Raw genomic sequence first — 23,867 nt, 5'->3', positions numbered from 1 at the left:
ACAGATAAACAATACCTGACTGCACTCGTAACTCCAACACCCGGACTAATACTGCAGATTTCTAATGGACAAAGGAGTTATGGAGCACGCTTGCTTACAGTGCATCAATTTCCTCTCTCCCAATTCTCAGTGTACAGTGAAACCTCTCATTTATGGACATCGAAGGGACGTAACAATCTGTCCGCATCTGGGAGGTGTCCTTTATTGGGAGGGAGGCTCCCCAATCTATAGTCGCGACGCTGTTATTCCCGGCGTGACTCCTCCTCTTTGCTTAAGCCTTAGGAAGTCAAGGCTCCATAAAGTCTAGGTAGGTAGCATCGTTCGCCATTTTTGTTCTTTCGTTGCCGAGCTACCAGACGAGGGATTTATTTGCCACACCGTTAAACATTATTATGTCGTAGCTCCTATGATAATAAATCAAACGCACTGTAATTCAGCAAATAATTGAGCGGCAAATAACGTCCTCGTGTGCTTTCTGCGAACGCCAACGAAAGAGCCAAAATGGAAGGCGATTATATATTAAGTATTTATCCAGCCTTAGGAAATGCTTTACATTTTCATTAGCGAATCACAAGACGCACATGTTTAATTGTAGCCGACCTGCAACGTGATTGGCTGCCGGAAATTAGAGCGACGGGACTATAACAGTAAATTTGTAATGTGTCTTATGTAGCCCTTCACGCTGTAGTTTAATTCTAAATACAGTCTACTGTACTACAGTAAATTCTTTGCAACTTTGAACTACAGTAGATAAAACCGAAAAAGGAAAATACAGTACTGTGCCATGCAATTTTATTCTAGGTCTACAGTTATGCAGTAATGTAATTTAGTTTTCAACTTAACCTTTACGTTCAGGTGCCATGTCTCTCGAAACAGAACAATTAATTGAAGTGAAGAGAATAATCCTACTAACCCTATCATGTGTCGAATACAATTTCACGACAACGGGAACCTTGGACCAATCAGACAGGTTAAATTTTATGATTTTGTTTATCCACCCGCTTCCAACTAACAAGAGGTAGCCGGCTGGGCGATAGTCTGTGTGATGAATCTTGTCTCACTGTGAAAAGAGAGAGAAAGGAGATGTCTTATCTCGTCTGTGTTGTTATTGCGATGGGGGGAGTGGAGCGATGCCAGTGGCGGAAGGGACTAGTTGATACATTCTGTAGCGCAAAATAAAGGAACAAAATATCTCCCTTCGTACTGTATACTTCCGTCTCTGAGCTTGTCTTTCAAGAAATTGAGTTCCGGTAGCCTGTACAATAAGAAGATTTTGAAAGGAATCCTGAAGATTTACGATCCTCCTATAATCTCCACCTTCATTTGAAGGGACTTCGTTTTATTGCTACTGAATCAAGATAAACCTTACCAGATATAGTGGTAGCCTACGAGACCCTTATTGTATTCTTTCATGTTAAGGAATTTCTGTACAGTTCTCAAAACTAAATTTTTCATTTTTGTAACACATTAGGTCTTCAAATCCAAGTTCTGTCCGCAGTCAGAAGGTAAAGCAAGCTTTAGGACTGTGAAACAGCTGTCCGTGTCCGAGTGTGTCCGTAAACTAGACTTAAATTTATCATTATTTGTGTATTATTTTAGTAGGGACATAAAAATCGATCCCTATATGAGGAGTGTCCGTATCTTGGGGATGTCCGTAAGGAAAGATTTCGCTGTATAACATATGACTCTCGATAGCTTCTGAAGTTTTATGAAAAGCATTACGTAACAGGATTGCCAGATCCTATCACCAGGAATCCAGGACAGATGTTGTTGCATTCCTACCTTAACATGACTACACATTTGAACGAATTCAATTTAAAATACAACTGATTTTATTTGTTTTATTTCAACTAATTACATAGGGACTAAACTTTGATTTTGCTACATTTTTTGCTAGATTATGAAATTTCCTGAGACATGCCTTTTGGTGTCACATGAGGTTCCAAACAGGCTTCGTATTGCTGACTTAATATATAAGCCGTACATAAATAAATTTAGTAAATAAAATTAACAAAAAAATTAAGCCATTAGGAATATCGAACCAAACAACTTTACTAAGCACACTATGAAAGTAAATGGTCTCAACGTTGACAAATCTGTTAATTTTTCTTCACACGTGCTCTGGCATAGAATTACATTTATAACGTTGACACAACAATGGAATGGCTTTAGCTTTGATGACGCCCTGTTCTATTAAAACATTTGTCGAATCGAGTTGTCAATCACATTATAAACGTGAAACGAAAGGCTTTTCATGTTAGGACGCAACAATTTTACTTCTCTACTAATTTATTATTTAAACCGTTTCAACATTTCACTATTTTGTGGTTTTACAAGTAGGGCCTATAGTGAGTAAGCAGAGAAACATAGTGAATCTCCAGTGATTTATATTGGGTGTGCAGTGTGTTGTAGTGAAAGCACAGTGGCAGAGAAATGAGATAGACTTATAGTGAAAGGCTGTGAGTTATAGTGAACGTCCTAAATTGCTTGTAATGGGATCTAGGCTAGCGCTTTGAGGTTAATACAGTAAATACAATTCTACAGAATAATAAGGATGTAATTGATGTTTTCTTATTTGAAGTGTTGTATCAGTGAAGAAGTGTGTTGTGTCTATGAAGTGTGTTGTGTCAGTGAAGTGTGTTTGTGTAGTGAAGTTTTACAGTTTATAGTGGTAGTGCAAAGTATTTGAACAGTGAACTGTTTTCGAAGTGTTAGTGAAATCAGGATTGTGTCAGTGAAATGTGTCGTAGTTCCAGTGCAATGAGTGAATTGATAGCGAAATGAGTGTAGTTGGGAAAGGTACTTGTGCATGTATGAACATATATCATACATACTCGTGGGTTTAAGTTGGATAAGTTAGATTTACTTTAATTAATTGTGTTACATTAAGTGATTGTGATTCATTTAATTTAGGATGTCCTTGTTAATATTTGTGCATGTATGAACATATATCATACATACTCGTGGGTTTAAGTTGGATAAGTTAGATTTACTTTAATTAATTGTGTTACATTAAGTGATTGTGATTCATTTAATTTAGGATGTCCTTGTTAATATTAGTATATATTGCTATTATTATTTTATTATTAATATTATATATTTTAATTTATTATTAATTGTAATTATTGAGGGTAATTAGTTACCACTACCACCGGGTATTTACCCAAGTGCAGTGTGAATGAATACATATACATACATACATACATACTACACATACATACATACAGTACATACATACATACACACATACATACATACATACACACATACATACAGTACATACTGTACATACATACAGTACATACATACATACATACAGTACATACTGTACATACATACAGTACATACTGTACATACATACAGTACATACTGTACATACATACAGTACATGCTGTACATACATACAGTACATGCTGTACATACATACATACAGTACATACTGTACATACATACAGTACATGCTGTACATACATACATACAGTACATACTGTACATACATACATACAGTACATACTGTACATACATACATACATACATACAGTACATACAGTACATACATACAGTACATACTGTACATACATACATACATACATACAGTACATACATACATACATACAGTACATGCTGTACATACATACAGTACATACTGTACATACATACAGTACATACTGTACATACATACAGTACATGCTGTACATACATACATACAGTACATACTGTACATACATACATACATACATACAGTACATACAGTACATACTGTACATACATACATACAGTACATACTATACATACAGTACATACATATATACATACATACATACATACACACATACATACAGTACATACTGTACATACATACATACATACATACAGTACATACTGTACATACATACATACATACATACATACAGTACATACTGTACATACATACATACAGTACATACTGTACATACATACATTCAGTACATACATACATACATACATACATACATACATACATACATACATACATACATACATACATACATACATACATACATACATACATATACATATAAGGCAATAGTCAAGAGAAACAACATAGAAATTCTTTATCATTTTTACGCATATGAGCTTACAGTTAGTATTTTACAAGTGTAACATCATCGAACATCAGTTTGTTCCGACAACGAAACAGTAATGACAAAAATTTTGCTACAGATAGCAACACTATCCTCTATCAAGCCTGGCTAAAGTAAGAGTGCAATTTATTTGTATACTTTTTATTATTAATCTTTCTACATTGCTTGAAGTAATAGAATTATAGTCTAGTAGTAGTTGTATTTATCTATTTCTTTGTTTAATCTAGCACAGCTAAGACCAGAAGGCCTTCTCTTCCCCTAGCCAGACTCTAATTGAATGTGTGCTCTACAGAAGCACAGCACAGGAAGACCGAAAAATATACTCACATCACTCTGAATTAATGGAAAATTTTGAGTCTCGAAACTTGTACGAGTGATATCCAATTATTGAATATACAGATAATGACTAAGATATGAAAAGGCTGCTGTTTAAAAATTAATCAGGATATACATGAAAACAATGTTTAGTTACTAAAGTCAACCTTCTAACCTCTTCCTGCTTTAAAAGAAAGGACACTGAAGAAGCGTCCTGAAATTCTGCGACCCTATCAACCAGAATCCCCAGAAGGCTCTCCGTAGATGTACAACTTTTAATAGGGTTTCTTCGGAAAACACTGCAAAGTTGCCTCATGAATTATGCATCACGTCACTAATCGTCGAAAAGCAGCGATCAATTTTTACCCCTTGGGGTGTTAATATTCGGGCTAATGATGGGGGGAGGGTGGCACAAAACTTTAATTTCTTTGCAACAGTGTCCATCCCTCCTCCTCCTTGTGAAAACGACATCCCCGCAGTTTTCAGTTGGTGACTATTAATCTGCATCCCCTTCTTCCAACCCTCGCACGCTCACAAGGGGGTGACAGGAGACTTGACTTGGAAAGAACGGAAATACGATTCACCCCTGGATGTAATCGCTCCCTGACATTAAACGAAGAAAACAGCCATGTTAGTCTATCCAACCGGAAAGTCGTCCAGGTATGGGATAGATCACCAATAAATCACCAGTAAATTGGCCAGTTATCCACCCTATCCACTTATCTATCTAATTAGATACTTAGATGACTGCTTCTCTTTAAATGCATCCCGGTTCGCCTCCCGGAACGTGTTAGGATTGAGGTGGGGGTTTTGACATTAGAGCAAGTGTTTTAGGAGTAGGCTACTTTTCCACAATCAGCCGTTTGCATTCCCAAAACAGTCCAGTAGAATCTTCTTATCACTATTATATAGCCTACAAATAGTCTTACTACTTTCACATAATTGTCTTGTTGTCTTAATTTATCTACTAGACCAGCGTTTCTCAAACTATGGTCCGTGGACCACCTGTGGTCCTCGACGTCTGCCCTTGTGGTCCTTCAAAAAAGTCAGAAGAAAAAAATAAAATTCAAACGAATTGCGTATCACACTACAGCTGAAAACCTCAGAGTTTGGAAATAACACATGGCAATCGCCTTTCACTTTTTTTTTTCCCCCAGTACTCACATTTAATGAAATTTATTACCCTACCTGTCTACTGACTTCCCACTCTACTCTCAACAACAAAAGAGGGATTTCAAGCACTATGAACTTCTTGTTTCTCGCCATCTTTTCCCTTCACGTCTGGCGCAGCGCCTGTAACCCAGCCAGGGACCACTCCAATTCATAACAGAAGACCAAAGTACCGAACATTTTCATGTATTTATGACTTTCTTAAAAGTTTTGCCGACACCCAGTCTGCACATTGAAATGGTCACGTACTGTACGTCATACACCAATAATAACTCTTAGGTCACAATTTTAAACTTATTTTCCAAGTAAATGTGACGAATTTTCATGGGTTCGTGATCACTTTCATTGCGATATCGAAAATAAACTTTCATAGAGTGAAAGAGAACAGTTAATTGAACTCTCGAATGACACCGGACTTAAAATGAAATTCGAAGCGGAAGGTATGGTTAATTTCTGGACTTCATGACGAGTGAACAGAGAATATAGTGAACTGTACAATAATGGTGCTTCAGAGATTATAAATCAGTTTGTTTCTACGTGTCTGTGTAAGAAAGGGTTTTCATCACTAACTCTAATAAAAACAAAGTAGGCTATCGAAATCGACTCGATGTATGTGACGATCTCCGACTTAAGCTTGCCAGCATACATCCAAGTATAAAATAACTGTGCAAGAATGTCATTAATGTGAGTACCAATATTTATTTATTTTTTTTAGTTAATTAGTTAAAGATTATCTAAACTCTAATACCTTGAATTATTAAAAAATAATAATTTTCTTCTATTAACATTAACTTAATTAGTTAATATTAATATAAAGTTAATTGAATTAAATTAATTTTAATTAATTGATCCTATTTTAAACTATAAGTATACTGATATTAAAATATGCCACAAAAATGATGAATTTGCTTTCGAAGGGAACAAGAGTAAGGTGGTCCGCGAAATTGTTCTGACTTAAAAAAGTGGTCCCCACTTCAAAAAAGTTTGAGAAACCCTGTACTAGGACCAATGGTTCTCAAAGTGCGGTCGTGACCTCCAGGGGAGTTGTGTAAAGAGCTGAGGGGGTCGCAAGATGATTTACAAAATGAAACAAAAACCATTCAAGAACATACACTTACATGGGAGGAGTGACAGTACAAGGAAGAAAAGTGATGTGTAGCCTATAATATTTGTTAGTGTCATTAGAAGAAAATATGATGATACTATGGGATATGCTACTGGAGCTAAATGACAGCTGTGAGCAGTATGGGAAGAAGATAAATGCAAATAAGACGAAGACCATGTTCATAGGAAGAAAAATAAAGAATGTAAACTTGAGAATTCAGAAAGAGGCAGTAGCCTACACCTGTGGAGTAACGGTTAGCGCGACTGGCCGCGAAACCTGGTAGTCCTGGTTCGATTCCCGGTTGGTGCAAGTCACCTGATTGAGATATGTTCCGAGATTTTCCCTCAACCCAATATGAGCAAATGCTGGGTAACTTTCGTTGCTAGACCCCGGACTCATTTCACCGGCATTATCACCTTCATTCCATTCAAACGCTAAATAACCTAAGATGTCGATAAAGCGTTGTAAAAATAACCTACTAAAAAAAAAAAGGAAGAGGCAGTACAGCAAGTGGACAGCTTCAAATACTTGGATGTACTATAAGCAGTAACATGAGCTGCTGCCAAGAAGTCAAAGGGAGGACAGCATTGGCAGAGGAAAGTTTCAATAGAAAAAAATAGCAGCGTCTTCGAACCTCCAGAGAAACAACTAAGGAAGGGACTAGTGTATGCTTTGTGTGAAGTGTAGCACTGTATGGGGACAGAAACATGGACATTATAACGAAGTGAAAAGAAGCGAACAGAAGCATTGAAATGTGGATGTGGAGAGGGATGGAGCGTGTGAAATGGACAGACAGAAATAAGAAACGAAGGTGTGTTGGAAAGAGTGAGTGAGGAAAAATGATACTGAAACTGATCAGGAAAAGGAAAAGGAATTGGTTGGATCACTGGTTGAGAAGAAACTGCCTACTGAACGATGCACTGGAAGAAATGGTGAACGGGAGAAGAGTTCGGGGCAGAAGAAGATACCAGATGATAGACGGACATTAGAATACATGGATCATGTGGGGAAAGTAAGAGAAAAGCAGACAATAGGAAAGATTGGAGAAAGTTGGATTTGCAGTGAAAGACCTGTCCTTGGGCAGAACACTATGAATGAATGAATGAATGAATGAATTGAGAATTAGCGGAATTGAGAATTAGCAACTTTTTATATCTTCGGTTCTGACTTATCCCGTGGATAGAAAGTTTGCTTCCACCAGCGGTGGCGAAAATGTAATCGTGCGCCGAGCCACTGTGTAACCTGCAACGTGCATAGCACCTATGGAGGGAGGCGGACACCAGAAGGGGAAGTGAAGCAACTGTCTGACTTATTAACGGATTTTCATTTTCCTTACGTCAAGCACTTAAATATAATTTTATACAGTGCATGATTACAAACTAATGTTTAGTACGTGTAACGAAGAAAGAAATTAACAATAAATGAACAATATCACAGCCTAAAATTAACTGTCTTCAGAATGTCTCAGAGACAAAGTTTCAAAATCAGGAATTATGTCACTTACTGCCAGTCGTAGTTGATCACGGAGGTATTTGTCTGTCAGTCGTGATCTAAATTTGGTTTTTACTATTTTAATTGTCGAAAATAATTTTTCACAAACGTAAGTTGTAGCGAACATGGCTTCAACAGAGCAAGCGAAAGAACGAAGCTTCGGATATTTATTTTTTTGACAAAGATGTGAAAGGTCAACATTTGTCAAGTCCTTACATCTAGCTTTCATTTAACATCACATAGTAAAACAGTGAGTTCAAATTGAAGAGCTAACCGCATTATTCGTACATCTTCTGAAAAAGGGTCGACGTACAGAGATGATGATGGTGATGATGATGATGATGATGATGATGATAATGATAATGATAACAATAACACTTAACCTTTTAATGTTTCATCAGTAACATGTAGTATAATGCCGTTTTATGTTATACAACCTTTATCCTCGTAATACTTGTGAACAAATCATACATGAAGCATGCATTTCCAGAACGTTGTAAGTACCAATTTGTAAAGTTTACAGTAGGAACAAAAATAGTTTTATACAGTACATACAACGTTGTGACTTGCACAACCTGAAAGTGCACTACTTTATTACTTGGGGCAGCACTTTTTTCATAACCTTTCGTAATATTGTCAAACAGGGCACATACAACTGGTATATATGAAAAAATAGATTCTCCCGGTTTCGGCACTTACAACGTTATGGAAATGCACGCTAATATTCTCATCATATTGACAGCAAAAAAAATGCGTCCTCCCATCCAACTTGGAACTTTCGTACATGGTTTCGAGAGAGACATATGCCACTCGCAGGTCAGAGACAAATACAAATGGAACTGAGTTTGACTCCAGTGAGTGAGAGGGTGGGGGGTTGGCGGAGGTCAGAAGCAAGCGAAATGCACAGCTATCACTGCGAGCCACAATGTCTCGAGAGTCACGTTCTCGCCACGGCTGGCCAACACCATCAGAAAATAGTAAGTCAGATATCTTTGAACACCAGTGGAGTACTAAACACGAGTAATGCCTTGAATTTTGAACTTAGAAATTCCAGACTGGCCTTTTTTTTCTGAAACTGTAGCCTATATCATCACCGTCTCCATCTTCTTCAAAGCCTGTAAACTGAGACGTTGCCCCTCTGTTTAACCACCACTCCACTAAAAACGTAAGAGATACTTTTACATAATAATTTAGTGTACTAGTATCGGGTTATCAGAAAGTTAGAAGGCGGGGAAGGGGAGAAGGACTTGGCACGAACAGAAACTTGGTGGGTAGAGCACACTACCCTGCTTCGCAACTTCTAAGGAACAACAAGAAAAGCGAATGGGACTGCGCCTGCAAACAAAAACGCAACCCGCACCTCATTGGCAGTACATCGACTATGATAAAAACGTAATCAATGGCAATTTACATATTCATGGAGCCACAAGACGTTAATAGAAGGCTTCGATAGCAGACAAGGAGTCACGCACCGCAGAAATAAAAACCATTAAGACTTCATTTATATTTCAAACAGCCCATTAGTGTTTCGCAACATTCCTGGTAACTGTAGCGTATCAGTGAACACAGCAACATTTAAAAAGCCGCTGAACACGCAAATAAGGAAAATAAGTAACTTTCGAGAGGAAAAAGAATGCCTTCACTCTAACATCGCATTCTCTTACTCTGTCACTTCTATACTTGCCTAGTGTTTACGAGTATTAATTACACTTTACATTTGGTTTAATATATAGGGTAAATGTTGGTAATATTGTGATACGAGTAATACTGTGATAGTTCATTTTGAGAATTTATTACAGTTTTATTGAGCGAGAGGAAGACCGGTTTTTTGCTCTAATCTATTAAGGGAATGTTCGTGAACAAGTTGCTGCACAAAACCGGTCCTTCTCTCTCATAGTAAAATTGTAATAAATTCTCATAAAGAACTAGGTATCACAATATTACTCGTATCACAGTATTACCAACCTTTACCCTATATTAGATTTGACTTGAACCTATGCAAATTTAGAAGTTTGCAACATTAAACCATATGATTACCCGATGATCTTATAATAGTTAAAAAAAAAATTTCCTATATACTTTTATTAGGTTATTTTACAACGCCTTATCAACTGCTATGGTTATATAGCACCTGCATGAGATGAAGGTAACAATGTCAGCGAAATGAGTCTAGAGCTGAAAGTTATGCAGCATTTGGTCCTAATGAGCAAAGAGAAAATTCCGGGAAAAAAAAATCAATCAGGTAACTTGTCGCAACCAGGATATGAACCCGGGCCCAACAGTTTCATGGTCAAACATGCTAACCTTTACTCCACAGCGGTGGACCTGGCTGATATTACGATTTGACACACACACACACACACACACACACACACACACACACACACACACACACATACATACATACATACATACATACATACGTGCGCACATACATAAATAGCCTACCTACATAGGCCTACATACATGCAGACTTTTTAGTAGGTTATTTTACGACGCTTTATCAACATATTAGGTTACTTAGCGCCTGAATGAGATGAAGGTGATAATGCCGGTGAAATGAGTCCAGGGTCCAGCACCGAAAGTTACCCAGCATTTGCTGATATTGGGTTGAGGGAAAGCCCCGGAAAAAACCTCAATCAGGTAACTTGTCCCGACCGGGAATCGAATCCGGGCCACCTGGTTTCGCGGCCAGACGCGCTAACAGTTACTCCACAGGTGTGGACCATATATACAAACAAACAAACAAACATACATACATACATACATACATACATACAGCCACCGGCGTGGCTCAGTCGGTTAAAGCGCTTATCTGCCGGTCTGAAGTTGCGTTTGGGCGCGGGTTCGATCCCCGCTTGGGCTGATTACCTGGTTGGGTTTTTCCGAGGTTTTCCCCAACCGTAATGTGAATGCAAGGTAATCTATGGCGAATCCTCGGCCTCATCTCGCCAAATATCATCTCGCTATCACCAATCTCATCGACGCTAAATAACCTAGTAGTTGATACAGCGTCGTAAAATAACCAACTAAAATAAAAAATACATACATACATACATACATACATACATACATACATACATACATACATACATATATTGTATGTACATACTGTGCACACTTTTATATACACATACATAGTAAACACGTTGATATACATACACGTACATGTATACATGTATGTTGTATGTACAGTACACCCTGTGACACGGAAATTGGTCACTGTTTAGAGACTATGTTTCACTTTGGAAAGGCTCGGGAATCATTCTGTGCGCCGTGTTTACACGCGTGCGTTTTACATAAACAGATTCGAAGCCCGGTCTTTGGAACGAGAAGAAAGAGCTAGATATACACACGTATTAGGCCTATGCCAACTCCTAAGATCTGTTCTTTTAGTAGGTTGTTTAACGACGCTGTATCAACTACGAGGTATTTAGCGTCGATGGAATTGATGATAGCGAGATGGGGGTCGAGTATTCGCCATAGATTGCTTGACACTTGCCTTACGGTTGGGGAAAACCTCGAAAAACCCAACCAGGTAATCATCCCAAGCGGCAATCGAACCCACGCCCGAGCGCAACTCCGGTTCGGCAGGCAAACGCCTCAGCCAACTAGCTACACCGGTGGCTCTGAGATTTGTTAAGCAGGTATTTTGTTACTTATGAAGTCATCAAATTTTATAATCATTATTAACGAAAATAGTCAACATTAGTCAACATCGTAGCCATAAAATTCACATCCAAGTCCAACCATAAAGGGGTGCGCTAAGAAATTTCCATTCGTTACAGTTCATATTGGTCGGGCACGTAGGATGTACCAATATTCCACAAGAATCAAACTAGATATTGAAATCGGATAATTACAGAACGTGTTGTAAGTGCAATACAGTCTCGCTTAATTCATTTTAATGCAAGGAACTTCGAGACACGAGCCTCGCCTTCAAAATACAGTCCATTAATTCCAAGTCTGAACTACAATACAGACTTTAGCAAAGTTGGATTGAATTTACATGGATATAGCGTTTTGTTCTTTATGGAAACAATAGAAAACTTTACTCTATAAGATCCTAATAAGTTATAAAAAGAGATGGTAAGAGAAAAGTAAAACGCGAAAGGAGTGAGAAGAGTTCAAACACAGGTTATTAAAAAAATGAAGTCACATTTTGAAACTACAATAATGTTTCTAAACATTTAAGTTTATACAAGATAAAACATAGACCTATTTGTATTAGTGAAGCAATAGGGTTTGCTTGCATTTCAATTATTATTTTAGTTTTTCGTTACAATGAGAATAGACTTGTTATTATACAGGGTGTGGCATTTAACGTTTCCCATTTTAAATTGGCGATTCTGTTCACATTGTTGGTAAAACATGTTTGCAAACACAGGGATTCGGTGTAGCAAAGCCTTTAGTTAACCATGGAACGTTGGCCGGTGCAACAGCGCATTTTCTGTGTTGAACAGTTTGTTTCAACCAAGTCAATTGTTGCTGTCCAGCGCGAGATTAGGTGGATTTTTGGTGATAATCAACATGGAGTTGCACCATCACGAAAAATAATCAGTGTGTGGGTGCGTCAGTGGCGTGCCTGATAATGAGTGATGAAGCAAATTACTGTCTCAATGGTTATGTAAACAAGCAGAACTTTCGTTATTGGGCCCCACAAAATCCACGTGAAATCTTTGAACGACCACTACACAGTCCTAAGGTCGTAGTCTGGTGTGCAGTTGCAGCAGAGGGTATCATTGGTCTTTACTTTTTCGAGGACGATAATGGTGCTGCGGTGACTGTGAACTCTGAGCGTTACAACATAATGTTGACAACTTTTTTCCTGCCTGAGTTGAGACGCCGTAACTGGAACATTCAGCGCCTGTTGTTTCAACAGGATGGAGCCACATCCCATACAGCACGTGTTTCAATGAACACACTTCGTGCTGCTTTCCCTGGCCGACTTATCTCCAGATTAGGTGACATTCAGTGGCCCTCTGTTTCCCCTGATCTCACTGCACCAGACTTCTTTTTGTGGGGGTATCTTAAGAGTAAGGTCTACAGTCGTATCCTTCATGACATCGAGGACCTTAAAACCGCGATTCGTGAAGAAATTGCTGATGTTACACCTGAAACATTGCGGCGAGTAATGGCCGGTGTGCAGGGAAGATTGCAACAATGCATTGACGCCAATGGAGGACATCTTAAAGACATTATTTTCAAAAAATAAGATGTACTATAATTCAGAGATTATAATGGTTGTAAACTGATTAATTTCGTGTAATTTACTTGTAAACTAAATAAGTTATGGAGGGTTTGAAAATAGGAAACGTTAAATGCCGCACCCTGTACATTCAACTTCAATTAGGCCTAACTTGAATAGTAAATAATTATATTTTTGTTAGTGTTTCGTATCACATTTGCGAAATATCTATGTTTATATTACAGTGCGATTATGATAAATTTCTCCGCACTGCATTTTCTTAAATATCAATTAGTGAATAGCCTATTTGTACTTATAAACATGATTATAAAGAGTGATTTATATAGAACTAACTTATTTATTTATTCATTCATACATTTACTTATTTACTTGCTTATTTGCTTATTTACTTACTTATTTATTTATTTATTTATTTATTTATTTATTTATTTATTTATTTATTTATTTATTTATTTATTTATTTATTTATTTATTTATTTATTTTAAAACAAATGATACTAACCACAATTTGTTATACTTCAAATGTAGAGATCTTTGGGAGATTACTAATATCTATAGCAAATGTTGAAAATTCTTTATTTATTCGGCTCGAAATTCACTTAATGACCAGATTTTAACGTCAAATCAAGCATAAGTTTTGATTCCCTGTCACGAGATGCGCAGCTGTTTTCGGCATTTTGTTTTAGTCACTAAAAATTCAGTACACATTAAATCAACGGCTCCTCCTTGCGAAGCAATTACTGGATTAAGAATTGAATTACAGCTACTCAAAGGGAATACCAGAGAGAATTTGGTGTTCGTAATACGACCCCCCTCCAAAGAAACACAATAATGGGATTGGTAACCAAATTTGATACAACTGGATCTCCAAAAGAATAATAATTTTGATGACAACAAATATACATCTCGTGACAAGGAATCAAAACTACTGCTTAATTTGACGTTAAAATCTGGCCATTGAATAATTTTCAACATTTGCTATAGAGGTTAGTAATCTCCCGAAGATACTCTACATTTGAGGTTTAACAAATTGTGGCTAGCATCATTCGTTTTGAAATAAAGAAAGAAATGTGTTAGTTCTATATAAATTACTCTGTAATACTATACAGGGTGTTTCCGAGGTGGTGTTACAAACTTTCAGGGATGATGGGGAAGGGCACATGTATCAATTCGAGATAAGGAACCCTGGTCCGGAAATGACCGAGTCGAAAGTTACAAACAAAAATAGTTGTGTGGAAATGAAATAATTTTATTCCTCTGTATACCTTATTTATGTGTATTTATCTGTACATCTTACACATACTGTATTCATCTGACGTTGTTTACGTTGTCTACTTACCTACAGTATTCCATTCAGTGCGCTGTCTGAGGGGTGGGGACAGGAAACTACACTAAAGCAATGCAGATAGCGTAATGTGTAACGGACATGGTCGGTCCTGATATGCACGTCTGTAGACAGCAGTGTATGTGTACAAGTTGCAGTGTCCAGTCGATCAGTCCTAGTGAAATGGAGAGTACACGAGAGCGGAATAAGCAGAACTTATTTTCGAATACGGATGAGCCAATGGGAACAGTAGACAAGCTCACAGATTGTATCTGGGCAAGTACCCACGTAGGAGACATCCGGCCCATACCATCTTTTCACGAATGTTCCAAAGGTTAAGGGAAAGAGGGCACATGTTGCCAAATTACAATTCCATTTCCACACAACTATTTTTGCTTAGAACTTTCGACTCAGTTATTTCCGGACCATGGTTCCTTATCTCAAATTGATACATGCGCCCTTCGCCATCATCCCTGAAAGTTTGTAACACCACCTCGGAAACACCCTGTGTAAGTTAGGTATTGTATCTCATTCAATAGTTTGTATTTTACAAGACTACAAAGTTCAAGTCTTTACACACCTCTAGCGCTTTTCTGAAGTACAGAGTGGTCAATAATACATGCTGATCAGTGACCCTGTGCGTTTTCAGATTTTTTTTAAGTTCGTTATGTAGTACGCCTTACTTTTGTATAACTGTACAATTGGATACTTTAAAGTAGAAAGGTGTAAAGTGCCAAAATCATAGAAAACGAAATTATTATGCAGAAAAGTGCAATGTGCCTAGGAGGATGATGTATGAAAGAGGCTACATCCAGTTGCGTTTCTTAAGCGAGATATTTAGATGTTACGTTGCCAGCATCATGCAGTTTCAGACGGTAAGCGCCCAATTGAGCTGCATCATAGAATGCAATGGATCTTCAACAGGTCATGTTTGTGCCAAAACTTACACACAGCGAAATGTTTTACAGATGTCAGCTTTCACGTTATAACTTTGGAGTTTGTGCATGTGATACAATGCAGTCTTACATTTGTCTTATGTGGATGAAAGCATCGCGAGTAGAGGTGCCAATGAGATTGCCTCGTGTGTACTAAAATTGACGAATATGGACATAACAAACAAGAAGAATCTGATAGCTGTGCAGTTGAAAACAAAAATCGTGTAATGGTTTTCATGTGTCTCTTTTCAGTTGCCATTGGTTTATTTGAGTACATAGAACAACGTTTCATTCTCAGCGGCCACAGTTTCTTTCAATGCGATTCTGATTTCGCTTTGTTTGAAAAACGACAGAAAGTGACAAAAGCCTTCATTCCTAGTGACCTGCTTAAAATCATACAAGACTCTAACGTTGTAAAACCGTTTCAATGCTAGAGTCATATTTCCTTAATATGCAAGATGTTGCTGATCAACTAATTTCCATCAAGAACTTGAGGTATTTCTAAGGCATGTTGCATTCAGTATGATGTTAGTAAAGGAGGTAGTGTTTCTGTGAAACAGTCCCATGATAATGAAGCAGTGCATACCATTAAAAAAAAACATGAAAGATGTGCAGTCAGCATTGTTTCAAGTTAAAGCATAAAATAGGGAAATTACTGAAGAAAAGAAGGGGCATCTACTAGCAATGACTCCCTAACTTCCAAATGAGGAGTATAGGCAGTTCTACAGGCAGATCTGTGAGTAAAAATTGCTCCAGAATAGGAAAAAATAGGTATTGGACTTTGCACCATTCTACTGCAACTGTACCCATTACTTAACCCTTTTCACGCCATCATAACATCCGAAAACTAATAGCACAAGCCCTTAGAAACAAATCCTTCGAGGTCCATGAAGAGGTGCACTGCGTTGCGCCTGAAGGCGGCGGAATTAGAAGAGCGGACATCGTGGCTCTAGACAAGACTAATAGTAAAGGCTTTATACTGGACCCAACTGTTAGATTTGAGATGAGCCAGACCCAACCATCCGAGGTCAACAAAGAAAAACAACAAATTTATGAGCCTACTATTCCGTATTTTCGAGAAAAATATCAGATGGAAGGCACCTGGAAAGTACATGGTTTAATGATCGGAGCGAGGGGCACCATCCCACGATCAACTGTAAACACTATCAAAACATTTGGAATCCATGACATCATTCCAAAAATAATTACTTCAACCATTAAAGGGTCTGTGGCAATTCTGAAAAATCATTTATACGGAATATAATACCCCCCCCCTTTTCTATTCGTTAGTGTGTGATTGTTACAAATATATGTACAAATTTATTATTTCTTAAACTTAAGCTCCTAGTTCACATTTAAATTTGGCTCATCTATCTTACTGTAATCATTACTATTCTTATATGTGTGTTATTCTGTGTTTTTGGCAACCCAGGATGCCTGGGCAGACTATTTCTTGAAATAAATTATATATTATAATTAAATATGGAGAAATAATGTCTTTACATACCACTATTATTAATGAGTAAACACTGTACTATTGCTGTTTTCTATCAGTAAAAAAAACATGGCACAAATATGTGTACAATTATTCTTATAGCTACATTTTTTTATCTTATCTGCAATGTTTCATTTTGGCACTTTGCACCCTTCTACTTTGAAGTATCCAATTAACAAGATTTCTTTGTAAATATTTTACTGCACCTTTCTGATTCTCCGCCAATTTGCTCAATCAACGTTGTGTTGCACGTAGCCTACTCTCTATAGCCTATACCATGCCACATACGGGAATTTACCTAAAAAGAGACAACATGCGCAGTTTTTCCGTCCGTTGCCATGGTGACAATTCCTTCAATTAAAACACAATGGGTAGACAAAACTAGCCGTGTCCCTTTTCCTCTCCAGAATTCCATTAAATGGATTATCTGGGTGTGATCACTAAACCAACACGGACTGCTTTAATACGGAGGTCTGAGCTTGGATAATGAAAGCGCTCTCATTACGTGTGAACTGATATAACCGGTACAGAGAGCTTAGGGTCTCCTACCAATTACTTCAACAAACATCCGCTCCGCACAACGTAAAAATTGAATAAAACATTTTTCCATCACTCGGTCAATTAAATAAAGATTAGAACCGTTAGGCATTTGTTGCCATATTAACGACAGAAGTGATTTAACAGACTAGACACAATTTACTTGCGGTATGAAGGTATTCACTAAGTTTCAAATGGGAATTACTACGCATGCCACAGGATATAGAAGACGGAGTCTGAAGAAATTTTGTACACAATAACTCCGTAGTAGGCCTATGCGGTACTAAGAAACAAGTACTAAAAATTAGAGCGTGAATTTTCCGATACTTGCAGTGAAAAATAGTAAACACATACTGTATGTAATAAACAAAGGATTTTTAAACTTTGTCGTCGGGATTAGCCTGACATAACGAGCCCAACAGAGCAGGCGAACACTCTGATCATACCATCTGCCCTGATGATGTTCATGGTGGTGATGGTGATGATGATTATGATATGTTTATGATATTATTATAATTATAATTATGATGGTGACTGATTATGATTATGATCTGATTATGATTATCATTGTGAATATGATGGTTACGATTGATTATATGAGTATGAAGATTATGATTATGTTGATTATGATGGTGATTATGATGATTATGATTGTGTTGATTATGCGATGGTGATTACGAATATGATTTGATTATGTTGATTATGATTAGACTATGTTGATTATGATTGTTGATTATAATGGTGATTATGATTATGTTGATTATAATTACGTTGGTTATGATGATGACTAATTATGTTTATTTATTTATTTATTTATTTATTTATTTATTTATTCTGGTGTAGTTAAGGCCATCAGGCCTTCTCTTCCACAACACCAGGAATACAAATACAATAACAGAAATAAAAAGGAAAAAAAAAAAACACTATAAACGAAGTAAAGTCACACAAAAATATACACAGGTTGCAGTCACACAAACTTTAAATGAGTGATTAAGTATAATTAATTGTATCCTAATTAACTAATATAAACAAGAAACTTGCGATTTTAATCTGGAATAAAAAAACACAAATCAACACTTCTAGCAATATCTAAAAAGCATTAAACAAGACAAAATTTTCCAATTTAATTTTGAATTGTGATAAAGTCCGGCAGTCCCTGACATCATTAGGTAGCGAATTCCAGAGACGAGGTATTTCTACAGTGTAGGAGGATGAGTATAGAGACGTTCTATGATGAGGGATAGAAAGAAGTGCTTGATGTCGGTTTCGAAGAGTTGTAAGAAATTGAAAGCGCGATAAGAGATAATTCGGAGTAGAAGTATGCATGATTCTAAACAGAAGAGACAGTGAATGTATTGTTCTTCGTTCCTTCAGACGCACCCATGAAAGTAACTAGAGGGAAGGTGTTATATGGTCAAATTTACGAGTATTGCAGATGAATCGTATGCACACATTATGAACACGTTGTAGTTTATGGTGAATATGATTACGTTGATTATGATGGTGATTATGATTATGTCGATTATGATAATGGTGATTATGAATATGTTAATTATGGTTATGCTATGGTGATTATGATTATATTGATTATGATTATGGTGAATATGATTATGTTGATTATGATGGTGATGATTATGATGATTATGTTATGGTGATTATGATGTTGATTATGATTATATTGATTATGATACTGTTGATTATGATTATATTTGGTATGATTATGTTAATTATGAAGGTGATTATGATTGATGGCGATTATGATTATGTTGACGATTATGATTATGTTGATTATGATGATTTTTGTTATGTTGATTATGGTGATGTTGATTATGATGATTACGATATGATGATTGTTATGATGATTATGATTATCACATTGATGAGGACGACGGAGACGATGATATATGTAGCTCCGAAACGTTGGAAATGTCAAGTTCCAGGACACGGTGGAATACCCAAAAGCCTAATTCTGATCAAATTCACCGTGAAATCCTAAAAACACACATAATTTATTTCTTAGTTAACGCCACGCCACGTTAGTTATCGATTTTAAAAACAACAAATCCTTCAAACCAATATCGCAGAAGATCACACCAGGAACAGAAACAAAATAAATAACGCACAAAAATCTACATACAGTACAAAACACATGCTAGGGTTAACATAAATTTATTGGAGCAAAGCTAAACGCCAATACAAATAGGACATAAAATAAATATTATTAAAAGAGGAAAGATTCCCATTAGCAATCGAAACAACTCTAAACTGAAGCTTTAAGTTAAGATACTGAAAAGGTCGAATAGATTAATTTGTTATCTGAAGAGCATAGTAAGTAGAGAGAGAGAGGAACTGTAGTTTTTTTATTCTTTTACTTGATTATTTAACAACGCTGTATCAACTACGAGGTTATTTAGCGTCGAGGAACTGGTGATACCGAAATATTTGGCGAGATGAAGCCGAGGACTCGCCATAGATTACCTAACATTTGCATTACGGTTGGGAAAAACCTCGGGGAAAACCCAACTAGGCAATCAGTCCAAGCGAGAATCGAACCCGCGACCGAGAGCAACTCCTGATCGGCAGGAAAACGCCTTAGTCGACTGAGGTTCGTTGAGAACCGAATAAATACAGCGTGGACATGAAATAACCCTGTAGATTTTCAGAGCGAATTGCTCAAGTTGCATGTAACAAAACAAGTGTAATACCATATTGATGGGAAATTCATAGTTTTCACAGAAAAAAGTGTTTCCCCACCAAATGTTTAACACCCTCTTATCCTATTAATAAGTATTTAATGAATTTCAGTCTTAAGGCATATAAACTTGCAAATGTTTATTTGCTATTTAATAACAATATATGAACGTTTTCGCCGTCTAGGGCATCTTCAGATATAACAAAACATATTATCTGGACCTATAATAGTATATTATGCAAATAACAAGGAAAATAGAGAACAATATATGTGATACATGAAATTCATGAGCTTTATGTAGATATAACATGATACAGGATGAATATTGAGATAATCTTTGAATTTGAACTTAGACTGGACGAATGTTTTATTTTATACATATAGCTCATGTTACAATTATATACAATGTTTAAAATTTGTCAATGATGTTAATTTTAAAATTTACAATGATGATAATAAAATATTTAAAGTAATCATGGCTAAAAGTTGTCGTGAGTTACAAGATAGTATGCGTAGTTAATGTTCGTGTGTTTTGTAATTATTTCACTTAGAGAGGCCGTTGGCATTTGAATGAATGTTGTTTGACTTTGATGACTACTTTACAATTGATATACAGTGATTAATTTAGTCAATGTTAAAATTTAAATTTTATAATGAAGATAATAAAATATTTAGAGTAATCATGGCTGAGAATTGTCGTAAGTTCAAGATAGTTTTCGTGGTTGATGTTGTGTGTTTTGTAATTGTTTCACCTGAAAATAGAGATTAAGAGATAATAATAAATGCAAAATATAGACAAGTTATTATATAGAGACGCAGATAATTATGATTATAAGATTACTTGTTAAAATGTTGTTTGTGTTAAAGAATTACTGTTGGGTGTAATTAGTTGAGATATTGAATAAATGCTCGTTGATTGTGAATGTAGTGAATGTAGTGGAATGTACCTCTTATCCGGTAACTATTGTGAGCAATATCTTGATTTTTTTCAATATCGACAGAAAACAATAAAGAATTATTTATCTCTCTGGTGTATTTCAATAGCGTGGACGGTTTTCGTGTACTATAAGCAGTAACATGAACTGCTGCCAGGAAGTGAAAAGGAGGGTAGCAATGGTAAAGGAAGCTTTTAACAGAAAAAGGAGCATCTTCTGCAGACCTCTGGAAAAATAACTAAGGAAGAGACTAGTGAAGTGCTTTGTATACGGCAGAAACATGGACATTACGATGAAAAGAAGAGACTCGACTAGAAGCATTTGAAATATGGATATGGAGAAGGAAGGAATGTGTGAAATAGACAGACAGAATAAGAAACGAAGCTGTGTTGGAAAAAGTGGATGAAGAAAGAATTATGCTGGAACTGATCAGGAATAGAAAAAGAATTGGTTGGGTCACTGGCTAAGAAATTGCCTACTGGAGAATGCACTGGAAGGAATGGTGAATGGGGGAAGAGTTCGGGACAGAAGAATATATCACATAATAGACGACAGTAAGACGTATGGATCATATGCGGAAAATAAAAAACAGAAAATAAGAGAGATCTGATAATGCTGGGTTTACAGTGAAAGACTTGTCCTTGGGCAGAACACTATGAATTAATGACATTTTTAAAAAGTGTCATATATTTGCAAAAAAAAGTAAGTTGGTCTCTTTTCCAATATTAATTAGTCCTATTTAATTATTTGTGTAATAGAGGATCATATGTTATAACTTTTATGAAAATCTAAAAAAAAGGCTATTTTCTTTATACAGAAAGGCTCTAAAATGGTCCTTGAAAATCCAAAAAATCCGAACTTTGATTATTACCACAATGACTACATTTCTTCCCCTCTAATGGCGCTGATTAGTTTTATGTTAACTCTGTATACGCTGGAGAAATAAATGTCAATGAAATGTCCCGAGACTGCTTTGCGGGAACTAAACTTGTAAGTTTAATTCTCATTTTAACGTATTAAAAATAAGAGAAATGAAGCCTCTTTGAGGTCTGGGACAAAGTAATTCGACTTCCATCCGTACAAAAGGGCGCACAGATCTGCATAACAAATTCCAGCTCTCGGTGGAAACGTGTTCATCTCGGCGGAAGGAAAAGCTTTACACAAAGCGAAACGTTTCAAGCTAAATCCCTCAGAGACTGAAATTAATTAAGAAGGGAAGAAAAATGTGGAATATAATTTTATCATTTTCCTTTCTAATATACCTGTAGTAAATTGTATCAGGTTTTGAAGCTCAAGAAAAAAATATCTTGTAAACATGCACGGTGTATTAATTCTTCACATTTCAATTTCACATTTTAATTCTATAGTGACACATCGTCATCATCATAATCATCATTAACAACATATAAACCCGACTACTGCCACAATCCATAGTCTATCCAATCTTTGCTTTAGACTACAGAGAATGTAGGCTATTTATTTTAAGTAGTTACACCCTCCAAGCAATTAGAATGCGAACTGACTGAGTAACGGTTGTACAGTAAAAGGATTTTAAAGATGAACTAAAGTTACCGTGAGTTCATTCAAACTTCTGCCCAATAGCGATGCATCATTGCCCGTGGTGCAAGGTCTGATAGCGGCGGAACACTGCGTAAAAAATCTCTGTAAACATGAGATGTTACAAAATCTGTTTACGTGTACATTAAGAGGAAAAAACACATACATAATACGAATACAGATAATTTTGCTTTTGTAAAAGTTAATAATGGAGTAAAATCTCGGTTTTTTATAAGATTACGCTGAATAAATCACGTTCTAATATGTTACAGTAAAGGATTAATTAACGAAATGCAGTAATTGAGTTCAAAACGAGACAATATACGAGGCGAGTCCGTAAAGTAACTTTCCCACTCGTCCCACAGCTAGCAAACCATATGTTGCGCGAAGCGACTGCGTGTACGTGATAGAGTAATGTCCTGGCATGGCGCATGCGCTAGCGGAACTTCCCGAGTGCTCTCAGTAGCTTCGTTGCATTGGTTAAAGATGGACGTTCCTATCCAGCTCCCGCCGAATGTAAAGTGCGGTCAGTGATAAAGTTTTTGAATGCACAGGGCATAGCGCCGATTGAAATTGATCGTCAGCTGTGCCAGGTCCATAGGCAAGCAGATGGCGCGTTGCTGCTGTAGACAATTTTCAGCAGGACGTCAAAATGTGCATGACGAGGAGTGCAGAGGGAGGCCAACCATCATCACAGACGACCTTGTGGAGGAACGCACCATCTGCTTGCTCATGAAGTTAGGCCCATAGACCTGGCACAGCTGCATTCAAAAACTTTATCACTGACCGCATTTCACACTAGGCGGGGGCTGGAATAGGAACGTCCATCTTCAACCAATGCAACGAAGCTACTGAGAGCACTCGGGAAGTTCCGCTAGCGCATGCGACATGCCAGGACATTACTCTATCACGTACACGCAGTCGCTTCGCGCAACATATGGTTTGCTAGCTGTGGAACGAGTGGGAAAATTACTTTAT

General features: G+C 36.8%; 1 protein-coding gene across 12 annotated transcripts in view; it reads right to left on the bottom strand.

Moving 5' to 3' along the window:
• The window catches only part of Dys (Dystrophin), a 2,834,509-nt gene that overhangs the window by 2,026,556 nt on the left and 784,086 nt on the right, over positions 1 to 23,867 (bottom strand). The gene's annotated exons all lie outside the window — the stretch shown is intronic.

Source organism: Periplaneta americana, chromosome 11 (assembly GCF_040183065.1).
Source record: "Periplaneta americana isolate PAMFEO1 chromosome 11, P.americana_PAMFEO1_priV1, whole genome shotgun sequence".
NCBI classification, from domain to species: Eukaryota; Metazoa; Arthropoda; class Insecta; order Blattodea; family Blattidae; genus Periplaneta; species Periplaneta americana.
Note: the sequence above shows the minus strand (reverse complement) of the source record. Positions and strands in the feature narration are given on the sequence as shown.